Source organism: Salvelinus fontinalis, chromosome 30 (genome assembly GCF_029448725.1).
Source record: "Salvelinus fontinalis isolate EN_2023a chromosome 30, ASM2944872v1, whole genome shotgun sequence".
Taxonomy (NCBI): Eukaryota; Metazoa; Chordata; class Actinopteri; order Salmoniformes; family Salmonidae; genus Salvelinus; species Salvelinus fontinalis.
In genome coordinates this window covers 18,269,850-18,285,346 of record NC_074694.1, presented here as the reverse complement: position 1 = coordinate 18,285,346, position 15,497 = coordinate 18,269,850, and positions in this window count along the sequence as shown.

The window sequence follows — 15,497 nt, the reverse complement described above, 5'->3', positions numbered from 1 at the left end:
GATGAGGATGTGGTGATTGACAGAGTCGAAAGCCTTGGCCAGGTCAATGAATACGGCTGCACAGTATTGTTTCTTATCGATGGCGGTTAAGATATCGTTTAGGACCTTGAGCGTGGCTGAGGTGCACCCATGACCAGCTCTGAAACCAGATTGCATAGCGGAGAAGGTGCGGTGGGATTCGAAATGGTCGGTAATCTGTTTGTTGACTTGGCTTTCGAAGACCTGAGAAAGGCAGGGTAGGATAGATACAGGTCTGTAGCAGTTTGGGTCAAGAGTGTCTCCCCCTTTGAAGAGGGGGATGACCGCAGCTGCTTTCCAATCTTTGGGAATCTCAGACGACACGAAAGAGAGGTTGAACAGGCTAGTAATAGGGGTTGCAACAATTTCTGCAGATAGTTTTAGAAAGAAAGGGTCCAGATTGTCTAGCTCGGCTGATTTGTAGGGGTCCAGATTTTGCAGCTCTTTCAGAACATCTGCTGACTGGATTTGGGAGAAGGAGAAATGGGGAAGGTTTGGGCGAGTTGCTGTGGGGGGTGCAGTGCTGTTGACCGGGGTAGGGGTAGCCAGGTGGAAAGCATGGCCAGCCGTAGAAAAATGCTTATTGAAATTCTCAATTATAGTGGATTTATCGGTGGTGACAGAGTTTCCTATCCTCAGTGCCGTGGGCAGCTGGGAGGAGGTATTCTTATTCTCCATGGACTTTACAGTGTCCCAGAACTTTTTTGAGTTTGTGTTACAGGAAGCAAATTTGTGCTTTTAAAAGCTAGCCTTGGCTTTTCTAACTGCCTGTGTATATTGTTTTTTAACTTCCCTGAAAAGTTACATATCACGGGGGCTGTTCGATGCTAATGCAGAATGCCATAGGATGTTTTTGTGTTGGTTAAGGGCAGTCAGGTCTGGAGAGAACCAAGGGCTATATCTGTTCCTGGTTCTACATTTCTTGAATGGGGCATGCTTATTTAAGATGGTGAAGAAGGCATTTTTTTTAAATAACCAGGCATCCTCTACTTACGGGATGATGTCAATATCCTTTTAGGATACCCGGGCCAGGTCGATTAGAAAGGCCTGCTCGCTGAAGTATTTCAGGGAGCGTTTGACAGTGATGAGTGGAGGTCGTTTGACCGCTGACCCATTACGGATGCAGGCAATGAGGCAGTGATCGCTGAGATCTTGGTTGAAAACAGCAGAGGTGTATTTGGAGGGCAAGTTGGTTAGGATGATATCTATGAGGGTACCCGTGTTTACGGAATTGGGGTGGTACCTGGTAGGTTCATTGATAATTTGTGTGAGATTGAGGGCATCAAGCTTAGATTGTAGGATGGCTGGGGTGTTAAGCATGTTCCAATTTAGGTCGCCTAGCAGCACGAGCTCTGAAGATAGATGGGGGGCAATCAGTTCACATATGGTGTCCAGAGCACAGCTGGGGGCAGAGGGTGGTCTATAGCAGGTGGCAACGGTGAGAGACTTGTTTTTAGAGAGGTGAATTTTTAAAAGTAGAAGTTCAAATTGTTTGGGAACAGACCTGGATAGTAAAACAGAACTCTGCAGGCAATCCTTGCAGTAGATTGCAACACCGCAACCTTTGGCCGTTCTATCTTGTCTGAAAATCTTGTAGTTAGGGATGAAAATGTCAGAATTTTTGGTGGTCTTCCTAAGACAGGATTCAGACACGGCTAAAACATCTGGGTTGGCAGAGTGTGCTAAAGCAGTGAACAAAACAAACTTAGGGAGGAGGCTTCTAATGTTAACATGCATGAAACCAAGGCTATTATGGTTACAGAAGTCATCAAAAGAGAGCGCCTGGGGAATAGGAGTGGAGCTAGGTACTGCAGGGCCTGGATTCACCTCTACATCACCAGAGGAACAGAGGAGGAGTAGGATAAGGGTACGGCTAAAAGCTATGAGAATTGGTCGTCTAGGACGTCTGGAACAGAGAGTAAAAGGAGCAGGTTTCTGGGGGCGATAAAATAGCTTCAAGGTATAATGTACAGACAAAGGTATGGTAGGATGTGAATACAGTGGAGGTAAACCTAGGCATTGAGTGATGATGAGAGAGATATTGTCTCTAGAAACATAATTGAAACCAGGTGATGGCATCGCATGTGTGGGTGGTGGAACTGAAATGTTGGATAAGGTATAATGAGCAGGGCTAGAGGCTCTACAGTGAAATAAGCCAATAAACACTAACCAGAACAGCAATGGACAAGGCATATTGACATTAAGGAGAGGCATGCTTAGTCGAGTGATCATAAGGGTCCAGTGAGTAGTGAGGTAGCTTGGGGTCACGGCGATTCAGACAGATAGCCGGGCCATGGGTAGCAAGCTGGCAGAGGATCGTCTGTTTTTAGCCACCTCGTGCGTTTCCATCGGTAGATTAGTGGGGTTCCGTGTGGTAGAGGGGACCAATCCAATTGGCAAAATAGATATAGTTATAGTGACCCAAGAAAATTGTCCGATAGACCTATTCAGATAGCAGCCGATAAGACAGCTAATGATTAGCGGGCCGCAGATGGGCGTTCAGGTTACGTCGCGACGGAGGGCCCAGTTGGATAACTCTCTCGGGTAGATAACGTCGGTAGTCCAGTTGTGAAGGCCCGGTGGGGCTCCGCATCGGCAGTAAAACGGGTCCGAATAGGTGATTGTAGCCCAGGAGTGGCTGATGGAACTCTTTCAGATGGCTAGCTCCGGAATAATTGATGTTTGCTCCGGGACCGACGTAAGCCAATAGTCACTCGGATAGCAGCTAGCTAGCTGCAAGATCCAGGTGTAGATGTCCAGAGCTTGCGGTAGAAATCCGGGGATATGGAGAGAAAATAGGTCCGGTATGCTCTGGTCTGAGTCGCGTTGTACAAAACTGGCTACAGCTTTTCGAGCTAAAGGATAGCTGATGACCGCCAACCGTGGTTAGCTGAATACTAACGTTAGCCAGTGAACTGGCTAGCTTCTGGCTAGCTTCTGGCTCGCTTCTGTTGTGGAATTCAGATTTGAGGTGAATAATACTTTTTTTATATATTGGTGAGGCGGGTTGCAGGAGAGTGTTTTGAAGTTGAGTTTTTAGAAGAAAAAAGATATAAATATAAAAAGATATACGAAGAAAATATGTACATAGGACACGACAAGACGAGGACAAAGGACGTCTGACTGCTATACCATCTTGGAAAAGCAGTGCCTTAGACCACTGCGCCACTCGGGAGGCCAGAAATCACATTTTTAACTGCACTGCCCCTTTATCAAATCAAATGTTATTGGTCACATACATACGATTAGCAGATGATATTGTGAGTGTAGCGAAAACAGTATATCCATATGAGATGAAGAAATGCAAGATATGTAAGCATAATTGTGTGAATGAGATACTGTAGAATAGTATAGAAAAGAGTATATACACATGAGATGAGTAATGCAAGATATGTAAACATTATTAAGTAACTAAGATACAGTATATACATATGAGATGAGTATTGCCAGATATGTAAACATTATTAAAATGACTAGTGTTCCATTCCTTAAAGTGGCCAGTGATTCCTTTAAGCCCCATCCCTCAGCTTTTGACCAAAACAGTGGCAGGGACAGAACTTTGGTATTGTATCAACTGCTGATTGGCCCTTTAAGTAAAGCTTACCAAACTTCTTTTAGAGTTTATTTCGTGATTTATTAACCTTTATCATTGTTACAGCAACTCTGAATCATCCGAGCCATAAACTGACCCATTTTAACATTTTTTTTAATGATTTTGCTCACAGTTTGAGAAGTGAGTGAGTTTTTAGAGGTTTTAACCTAGACTGCACTACATGGGATCTATTCCAAAAAGGGCATTCTCTGACAGCATAGGGATCATTGAAAGGGCAAACTCCCTGTCTGTGCCATTTGGAAGAGAGGCAGACCGATGCCAAACTGTCAATACCCAATCAGCTTTCCTCTTTTCAAGTTGAAACTCAATAACTGCTAAAATTATGTATGAATCTCATTTCATTTATTGAGTATTAAATTACAAAACTTTACTAGACTAGAAGAAAACAACCCTTTACTTTTCTCTCCTATCATACATTTAACATGGTGTTAAAACATTTAAACGTCAACTAACAGAGACCACAAAGACACAATCAAGGGTGCATGGTGGGATGTTTGTAGCCTAACAGACTGGAAGGGTGAGGGGAGAAGGTTCAATCATTCAATTTCCGTCAAGATGGCTTTGATTAATGTTCAATTTAAATTTGCCATGACAGGACTCCAAATTGACTGGCAAAGGTTAATTTCTATACTCACCAGTATGAAAAGATAATGAGGCAAGCCAGCTGTGAAGGAGCATCACTGTAATTTGTTTCAACGTATTGATATTGTGTTTATATATCTAGGATCCTAAAATGTCAATGTATTATCACTTCCGGTTAATCTATATTTTCCAATCAGCTCAGTCTTTACCTGTTAGTTTCAATGTTAGATTGAGTGGAATGCCCCTTTAATTGTTAGAGGGCCACTTTCAAGCATTGCTAAATAGCTGATTGAACACAACTGTGGCCTTCTGCCTCAAGCGCTTCAGCTTGTTTAAAATGGAGGATGTTATTCAGTGTGTGAAGGTTACTGCTGGTATGTCATGCAAGTTTTAATAAAAATATTACCTATTTATTATGATATCACCGTCTCATCAATGTGAGATGGCATCGGCCAGCTATCTCACACCCGGCTAGCATACCGTCAGCACTGATTCTGTGGGAAGTCAGTGGAAGAGAAGACAGTCCAGAGATATAAGTTGAATGGACATTTTAATCTAGAGAGGTGGAAATCTGTTGTATTAAAACACTGAATTAGATAAGGAGGCACTGCATCTTTTACCTAACTACTCAGACCTACAGTGCATTTGGAAAGTATTCAGACCCCTTGACTTTTTTCACATTTTGTTATGTTACAGCCTTATTCTAAAATGTATTAAATAGTTTTCGTCCCTCATCAATCTACACACAATACCCAATAATGACAAAGCAAAAATAGGTTTTTAGAATTTTTAGCAAATGTATCAACAAAAAAAAAAAATGAAATATCACATTTAAATTCGTAATCAGACCCTTTACTCAGTACTTTGTTCAAGCACCTATGGCAGCAATTACAGCCTCGAGTCTTCTTGGGTATGACGCTACAAGCTTGGCACACCTGTATTTGGATAGTTTCACCCATTCTTCACTGTAGATCCTCTCAAGCTCTGTCAGGTTAGATGGGGAGTGTTGCTGCACAGCTATTTTCAGGTCTCTCCAGAGATGTTAGATCGGGTTCAAGTCCGGGCTCTGGATGGGCCACATTCAGAGACTTGTCCCGAAGCCACTCCTGCGTTGTCTTGGTTGTGTGCTTAGTGTTGTTGTCCTGTTGGAAGGTGAACCTTCACCCCAATGATCTCTCTGTACATTGCTCCGTTCATCTTTCCCATGATCCTGACGAGTCTCCCAGTCCCTGCCACTGAAAAACATCCCCACAGCATGATGCTGCCACCACCATGCTTCACCATAGGCATGGTGCCAGGTTTCCTCCAGACGTGATGCTTGGCATTCAGGCCAAAGAGTTAAATCTTGGTTTCATCAGATCAGAGAATCTTGTTTCTTATGGTCTGAGAGTCTTTAGGTGCCTTTTGGTAAACTCCAAGTGGGCTGTCATGTGCCTTTTACTGAGGAGTGGCTTCCGTCTGGCCGCTCAACCAGAAAGGCCTGATTGGTGGAGTGCTGCAGAGATGGGAGAACCTTCCAGAAGGACAACCATCTCCACAGAGCAACTCTGGAGCTATGTCAGAGTGACCATCAGGTTCTTGATCACCTCCCTGACCAAGGCCCTTCTCCCCCGATTGTTCAGTTTGGCAGGGTGGCCAGCTCTAGGAAGATTCTTGGTGGTTCCAAACTTCATCCATTTAAGAATAATGGAGGCCACTGTGTTCTTGGGAACCTTCAATGCAGAATAAATGTTTTGATCCTGCCTCTGAGCTCTGCAGACATTTCCTTCGACCTCATGGCTTGGTTTTTGCTCTGACATGCACTGTCAACTGTGGGACCTTATATAGACAGGTGTGTGCCTTTCCAAATCATGTCCAATCAATTGAATTTGCCACAGGTGGACTCCAATCAAGTTGTAGAAACATCTCAAGAATTATCAATGGAAATAGGTGCGGCAGGTAGCCTAGTGGTTAGCGAATTGGGCCAGTAACCGAAAGGTTGCTAGATCAAATCTCCGAGCTGACAAGGTAAAAATCTGTTGTTCTACCCCTGAACAAGGCAGTTAACCCACTGTTCCTAGGCTATCATTGTAAATAAGAATTTGTTCTTAACTGATTTGCCTAGTTAAATAAATAAATAAACAGGATGCACCTGAGCTCAATGTTGAGTCTAATAGCAAAAGGGTCTGTATACTTATGTAAGTAAGGTATTTCTGTTTTTGTTATATATATAAATTAGCAAAATGGTCAAAAAAAATGTTTTCGCTTTGTCATTATGGGGTATAGTGTGTAGATTAATAAGGGGAAAAAATATGTTATCAATTTTGAAATAAGGCTGTAGTGTAACAAAATGTGGAAAAAGTGAAAGGTTCTGATTACTTTCCAAATGCACTGTAATTGAATATAGCCTCTGCAGTCTCATAATAGTGTACGCTTTTAAATCATTTCCAAGATTACTGAGTGGCGTGAGGGATACTGTTAAATGTAAATAGAAAAACTGACAACAAATCTAACCATATTGATAAGGCATTGCTGCTGATCAGTAGATAACCAGAGGCGGGCGGAGAAGAGGGGGACAACGTGGGACTACCTGGAGATGAACTGCACCTACCTGTGTAATATAAGTATTGTACATATACTTCAGTAAAGTTTCTTCTCTGCATTATACAGGCCTCTTCTTTTGTCTTCTTTGACCGCTGGAGACTTGGCTGGAGGAAGGGATCTTGGGTTGTGCCCTAGGGTGGGGGTTGAACGTGGGCATTGACCACAGGGAGAGGACAAGGCTGGAAAAAGTAGAAACATAAGCCTAGACTTAAGGCTATATGTAGGCTATATAGAGATAGTGACACTTGAATTGAAATCATTAAACAAAATAATAAGGATTTATATCAGCCTAATCGAGGTGTAAATTACAACTGTCACGTTCCTGACCTATTTCTGTTAGTTTGTTGTATGTGTTAGTTGGTCAGGACGTGAGTTTGGGTGGGCATTCTATGTTTTCTGTTTCTATGTTGGTTTATGGGTTGCCTGGTATGGCTCTTAATTAGAGGCAGGTGTTTGGCGTTCCTCTAATTAAGAGTCATATTTAGGTAGGTGTTTTCACAGTGTTCGTTGTGGGTGGTTGTCTCCTGTGTCTGTGTATGTAGTTGCGCCACACTGGACTGTTTTCGGTTTGTTTGTTTTTTCGGTTTATGTAGTCTGTTCTTGTTTCATGCGTTCTTCGTTATTTGTAAGTTCTTATGTTCAGGTGCGTCTACGTCGTTTGTTGTTTTTGTTAGTGTATAGTCGAGTTCGTGTTTTCTTTAATAAATATGTCTTCAAACTCCGCTGCATATTGGTTCAATCCCTGCTCCTCCTCTTCTGATGAAGAGGAAGAGGAAAGCCGTTACAACAACACACGTTCCAACTTGTAACAATGCTGCATGGGATTATTACTAATGTGAGTCGGCGCATCCAATGGCCAGGTTCTTGATGGGTATAATGCTGGGAGACATGTAGTGATTTCAAGGCTCTAATACCTCCGACGCTGTCTAAATAAAAACACTGGAACTGCTCTGCAGTGGCCGGTTATCCCCAAAGCCATTTGCTGATTTGACAGCTCTAACGCAGGTCAAATCAAACCAAATAAAATGTGATTTGTCACATGAGACGAATACAAGAGGTGTAGACTTTGTGGTAAAATGCTTACTTAGGAGCGCTTTCGATGCAGAGTTAAAAAGTAATAAAAGATTAGCAAAAAAATGAATTAAATAGAAACAAGATAAAACAATAACAAGGCTATATACAAGGAGGACCGGAACCGAGTCAATGTGCAGTAGTATGAGGTAGTTGAGGTGATTGAGGTAATATGTACATGTAGATAGGGGTAACAGTCACTAGGCAATCAGGATTAACAGAGTGTGAAAGTGTGTGTGAATGTGTGTGTGACGTCAATCTGTGTGTGTGTGTGGGTTGGAATGTCAATGTAGTATGTGTGAGAGTTTGAGTGAGTCCAGTGAAAGAATGTCAGTGCAAAAAAAGGGGGGGATCAATGCAAATAGCCATTTTAATGAGCTTCTGGTTATCATATATCGTGTGTGTGTGTGTGTCAGGGCCCACTGAGATGGATACTCCCAGTCATGCCAACTAGGGCTATATGCCAATAAATACGAGGTTTTTAGAAATATCTAATCGTTTGGGTGTTGAGTCAATTATTCTCTAATCGTACAGCAATACCAAACAGTTCTCTTCCGCTATAATATCAAACTGTTCCATTAATGGTACAATCATACTGTGATTCCATAGACAATTGGCTTAATTATAAAATAATTAGAAGAAAGAAATATATATACACACAAAGGCATATAAAATAAATCTGAGATGTCATAAATGTATTGAATCTCCTTGATGCATGTATGTTTGGAGCATGTTCACATTTTCCAGATAGCACGTGTAACCCTATGGCCCCTGGTCAAATAGTACACTAATAGTACACTATAGTGAACAGGGTGCCATTTGAGACACAGTCGATAAGTCCACACACACACACACACACACACACACACACACACACACACACACACACACACACACACACACACACACACACACACACACACACACACACACACACACACACACACAGCAGACTCCAGTAGTTTTAATTAGGTGCAGCTTCTCAGTGAAGAAGTCATAAAGCTGTCTCGGCTTCAGTGGTGCAGAACAGACAGAACAAGAAAAAGATTCAGACTCCATTTCGACTCCCTTTTGTTCTCTGAAAAACCCTTTTTTGTAGTGTTGTTACCTCGTCCACAGGTTAATTACTACCACATGTAAAGAGAGATGGTTGGTGGACAAGACTACATCTATATTCCCTAGTTAACTTATTCTCTCAGGTCCAATGTTTTACTATACTGAACAAAAAAATAAAAAGCAACACGCTGTACAAGACTGTGTGTGAAGGCCCTCTGAGATGGATACTCCCAGCCACGCCAACTAGGCTTTTCTCTGAATACATTTGACTATGACCATCATGCTCTGTGTGGGTGTATGCATACAGTAAGAAGTGTTTAAAAATATCTTATTATGTGGGTGTTGTTGAGTCAATTACTCTCTATTTGTACAGCAATAACAAACCACTCTCTTCCCCCTATAATATAAAACTGTTGCATTAATGATAAAATCATATTGTGATTCAAGTAAAACCATACACATGTGGCTTAATTAGAAAATAATTAAATAATTATGCAAAAGTACAACTATACACAGGAGGCATTCTTAAGAAATCTGAGATGCAATCAAATTAATTGAATCACATTGATGTAGCCCATGAATGGATGATTTATATGTACCAAATGACACGTTTCACCCTACGCACACACGCACAAACACACTTTTGTCTATATTTTTCTTGTCTAATTAAAAGGTATTAGTTATGCATGGTCAAAGGCAAGGAGCTCAAATCCACACACACACACACAGCAGACTCCAGTAGTTTTAATTAGGTGCAGCTTCTCAGTGAAGAAGTCATAAAGCTGTCTCGGCTTCCGTGGTGCAGAACAGACAGAACAAGAAAAAGATTCAGACTCCATTTCGACTCCCTTTTGTTCTCTGAAAAAAACTTTTTTGTAGTGTTGTTACCTCGTCCACAGGTTAATTACTACCACATGTAAAGAGAGATGGTTGGTGGACAAGACTACATCTATATTCCCTAGTTAACTTAGTTTCTCAGGTCCACTGTTTTACTATACTGAACAAAAATATAAAACACAACATGCAACAATTTCAAAGATTTTACTGAGTTACAGTTCATATGAGGACATCTATCAATTGAAATAACTTAATTGGGCCCTAATCTATGAATTTCACATGACTGGAAATACAGACATGCATCTGTTAGTTAATTACTACCACATATAAAGAGAGACTACATCTATATTCCCTAGATAACTTAGTTTCTCAGGGCCACTGTTTTACTTTATTAATGTATCCATTTACTCTTTGTCTAGAGGTGTATTAGGTTTTTAGCTTTCTCACTTTTTTATTTATTTATGTACACTTTATGGAACGAATTCACTCTACTAATGAATTTAATTAATGAATCTGTTTCTCAAACTAGACACTCTAATGTACTTGTCCTCTTGCTCAATTGTTCACTGGGGCCTCCCACTCCTTTTTCTATTCTGGTTAGAGCCAGCTTGCACTTGTGTGAAGGGAGTAGTACACAGCCTTGCACAATATCTTCAGTTTCTTGGCAATTTCTCACATGGAATAGCCTTCTTTTTTCAGAACAAGAATAGACTGACGAGTTTCAGAAGAAAGTTATTTGTTTCTTGCCATTTTGAGCCTGTAATCGAATCCACAAATTCTGATGCTCCAGATACTCAACTAGTCTAAAGGAGGCCAGTTTTTCAGCTGTGCTAACATAATTGCAAAAGGGTTTTCTAATGATCAATTAGCCTTTTAAAATTATGAAATTACATTAGCGAACACAATGTGCCATTGGAACACAGGAGTGATGGTTGCTGATAACGGGCCTCTGTACGCCTATGTAGATATTCCATTTAAAAAAATCAGCCGTTTCCAGCTACAATAGTCATTTACAACATTAACAATGTCGACACTGTATTTCTGATCAATTTGATCTTATTTTAATGGACAAAAAATTTGCTTTTCTTTCAAAAACAAGAACATTTCTAAGTGGCCCCAAACTTTTGAACGGTAGTGTATAATGAATATAGATATTGGGGTCAATGGAGGGTGGATTAGGGGGAGCGCAGAAAGTTTACATTCTGTCAGAATATGTTATTGTTAAATCTCATGGATCCTAATGAGAGAGGCAAAGGGCAACAGTTTGGTTTCAGTCACTGATAAGGTTGGATAGCCGTGGATTAGGCAGGAGTGAGGAATTCGGCTCGAGATCAGGTCAGATGAAGTGAGAAGGAACAGTCCTGTGACATACACACATAGGAGGCAGGGCCATGACAACACCAATGAGAGGAACCAATTAAGTTCCTGCCTAGCAACAGATATGTATTGGCTGTCTACTAGATGTGCAAGGAGGAAACTCTGCCTAGAAGGAGGGTATAGTATATGTGCTTGTGCAAACATGTCTTGTCCTCTCAGCTGTTTGACCCAGTGGGTGAATAAAGTTGTTTTGAGCTTTGACTAGTTCTCCCTTAGTTTTTCACTCTGTTTGTCAGAACCTAACATCATAAAACAAATAATCATCCTCCCTCATCACACTGACCGCCACTGTTTTAGAAATAAGTCAAATCCCAAAGGCACTTGATGTGTCTGAGTTGAATTGAGGAGAAACCTCTCTAAAGAGAGAGAGAGTGACATTTCATTTTCCAGCTTATTGGATGGTCATGGCTCTGGGTTTATAACAGCATTTAAAACTTTTTGTTCTACAATGACTTCCGCTCGCTGACATCACCACACCAATCCACACAGCACTTCTAACAATTCACTTTCTGCATTGGAAACACTGAACGACTTTCACTCTCTCTGAAAAGTCTCTCCATCCTCCCTAAGCTCTTCCAGCTTATGCACACTGCTTAGGCTGCATTTTCAAGGCGGTTAACCCACTTTCCATTCTAGTTTAAAGACAAAATGTACTTCTGGGGGTTTCAGCAATTTTTCACTCAAGTGCAGCTATTCAAGGAGTTTGTTCATAGTTCCCTGAAACAGCCTACATAGCCTCAGTGGAATGGAATATATAACCTACAACACTTATGTACCTAAATGGGGAACACATTCCAAGAGTGTGTTCTGTTCTTTATTTGAGTTCTAATTCTAATTAAATTTGTAAAACATAAGTCCTCTAGAAATTACCTGAAATGTTGAGTGTGTGAGAGCAAGATATTTATTGATGAGTGTTTTCTACCTAGTTCCAATTGTATTAAGTATCAAGGGAGGCAAGCCTGGAACCTCAGTAGTGCAGTCTGCCTAGAAAAAAAATGAAATGAAATGCCTATAGGCCTAAAATGACCATAAGCTACTCAATTTAACATGAAATTGCAGACATAGCAACACTATATCCAAAGTGTGTGTGTCTTGATTTTCATCAAGGGTGGCCCAAATAGACTGGATGACAAAGGCAGAATTCTGGAGAAACACACACACATGCACACACTACTCCTCCTACTCATGTAATTATAAAGACCTTGGAGGTTTACATGGTGGGGTTGACAAGACTCAATGTCCTCACGTTGCATCATCTCCTCTGTGGGTGGTGTCTGAGTCAGTCTCAGCAGTATTGGTGTTCCCACACAGCTGACCCCCCCTCTACTTTTTCTGGTAGGTTACTTAGGCTCTCTGTACAGAAGCAACCACTTAGCCCTGACTCCCCTTCCCCTCTAGCCCCTTCCCTCCTAGCCCCTAGTCCTTCCCTCCTAGCCCCTAGTCCTTCTTCCCTAGCACCTATCCCTTCCCCCCTAGTGCCCTAGCACATAGCCCCCTAGCCCTTCCCCCCTGGTGCCCTAGCCCTTCCCCCCTGGTGTCCTAGCACATAGCCCCCTATCCCTTCCTCCCTGGTGCCCTAGCACATAGCCCCCTAGCCACGACTCTTAGATCAGTATATCTGAAAGGACAAGCGATATGCAAAATGTCTACCTTGCCTATCAGGTGACAATATCTGTAACGGCTGTCTAATTCCTCCTCCTCGGATGAGGAGAAGGAGTAAGGGTCGGACCAAAATGCAGCGTTGTATGCAGACATGATGAATATATATTAAGGAAAAAATGAATACGGAAAACACAAAACAACAAAACGAACGTAGACAGACCTGAACTAGAGAACTTACATATACACGAAGAACGCACGAACAGGTACAGACTACACAAACGAACAAACAAACAAACGAACGAACGAACGAACGAACGAACGAACGAACGAACGAACGAACGAAACAGTCCCATGTGGTGCACAGACACAAACACGGAAGACAATCACCCACAAACAAACAGTGAGAACAGCCTACCTTAATATGGTTCACAATCAGAGGAAACGTCAAACACCTGCCTCTAATTGAGAACCATATCAGGCAACACATTAACCCCAACATAGAAACACAACACATAGAATGCCCACCCCAACTCACGCCCTGACCAACTAAACACATACAAAACAACAGAAAACAGGTCAGGAACGTGACAATATCAAACTACTAGATTACTTATACCTAGGGGGAAGGGGCTAGAGATTGTTTCTGAGTCAGTTTCAGAAACAAAAGCTTTTCTCATTACTCTCTCAGTAGAGGTGTGTAAAGCCGCTACAGTACAGTATTACACACACGCACACACACACAGTAGCCTAGCTCTATCTCTGATCAGGCTGGCAAAGTTTCTCTCTGTTAAACCCTCCAGCTCTTATCGCTTTCATGTCCCACAGTTCCACTGATTGGTTTTGTTGCTTGACGTCTAATGTTGTTAAAGAATGAACTGGTTCCCTGACTTTATGTGGTTACAGACAGACTCATTTGCAATATGGTGGAGTGTGGTTAAACTAACAGGTGCTCGAGTTACGGTAACAAATGTGTAGTTTCATAGCTGTTGTTCAAGGTGCAGTGGTAAATAACACGATGAAGAAAGATTAAATTGCAATGCTGGGGATTCTCTTTCAGAATGTGGTGGTTAAGGGGAACAACAGGTGGTTGAGTTAAAGGTGTGGTTTCATAGCTTCATGAAGAAAGGGTTTGTGAAAAGAGGATTTTGAGATACATGAATCGTGTAACATGACATGGTTTGTGCATCTCAGTATTCTAAGCTTGATGAAGCTTTGTAAGTGTATGCTACTGATTGCTTTGAATTAAGTGTATCTTTGTTGGCATGATGCAATTTTATATTAATTGGAAGCTAGTGGAGTGCCAGACAGCCATACAATTGATCTCAATGTTTAACTTCTAATTTATTTCCGTCTTGTGCAGGAGGGATTCAATCAGCCTATTTCTCTGAGGAACAGAAAAACATTATCCCTTTCCACCCACTTTAACTGCACACGCACACGCCTACACAGAGAGAGAGAGAGACACAGACACACACACACACACACACACATAAACACACAGACACGCACAAATAGATACACAGAGACAGACACAGAAACACACACAGACATACACACTTTATCTACTCAAGAGAAAATGTGGGAACTGCCTGAGATTTCTAAACCAAATCTAATAAATGTCTGTGTTTTGAGCAGTGTGCTGGTTTCTCTTTTCTTTGAAGTAATCACATTCCCACGCACCGGAAACATGATTACTCAGATGAGCGTGTGCTTTAAAAAATTATAATTATAAACAAAATCAACAAAATTAATTATGTGACATCTCATCACTCTGCGTGGTGGAATATGGGCACAGTTACTATGGAAACATGGAATAAGAAACATAATATAATTGCTTACTGTAAGTCTCCAAAATAAAGGAAGGTACTTGAGTATAAATAGAAGACACTAAAGCAATTAAGGTACGAAAAATAAATTATCCGGTTTCTGTTGATTGGAGTTGACGTGCTTGTGTGTGAGTGAGTGTGTGTGTGTGTGTTTGCTATACGGTTCACAACTTCAAGAAAAGAGGAAAAAGAACAGTGAACAATGTGAGTGAGACAGAAATAGAGAGGGAGCATCCAGGATGGGAGTAGGAGTGTGTGGGTGAGTAGCATGGAGACATGATACGTGTATGTGAGTATGTATGCAAGGGAGGTGTGAAAGAGGGAGGGAGGGAGGGAGGGAGGGAGGGAGGGAGGGAGGGAGGGAGGGAGGGAGGGAGGGAGGGAGAAGACTCTCTCCTGTGTTCCTCTCTCTATGTGTATCCTACCCTGTTCCTCCGTATCCCTTTCTCATCCTAAGCCTCTCACTCTTTGTCTCTAAATCTCTACTGTAATCTCTCCTCTCCTGCCTCCTGTTCTCTCTCTTTTCCTCTTCCTCCCTTTCTCAGCCATGTCAACAGCTCCACCAAGAGGTAGAGAAAGCTTCCTCACATGCATCTCTCTCTCCATCATAACCCTCAATCTGCCCACTGACATCTCCCAACATAAAACACTGTTTCTCTAAGATACCTAATTGGGCTTTTCCCCCCATATAAATGCATATACAGAGTCAATCTTAAATGCATGCAAACACTATCCAATAAGTACTTTCTTCAGGTTTAAATATATAGAATTGGTTAGCAATAGACAAACAAACAATTAAGACATACTGATGATCATGTAAGCTGTGGAAAAGTTTGTTCGACTTCCTCATCTTGTCTGTATTTACAGTATGTGTTCTGTCTTCCAGTCAATGCGTCCATTTATAGTAAATACTCCCTTTCCTGTGTGTTAGT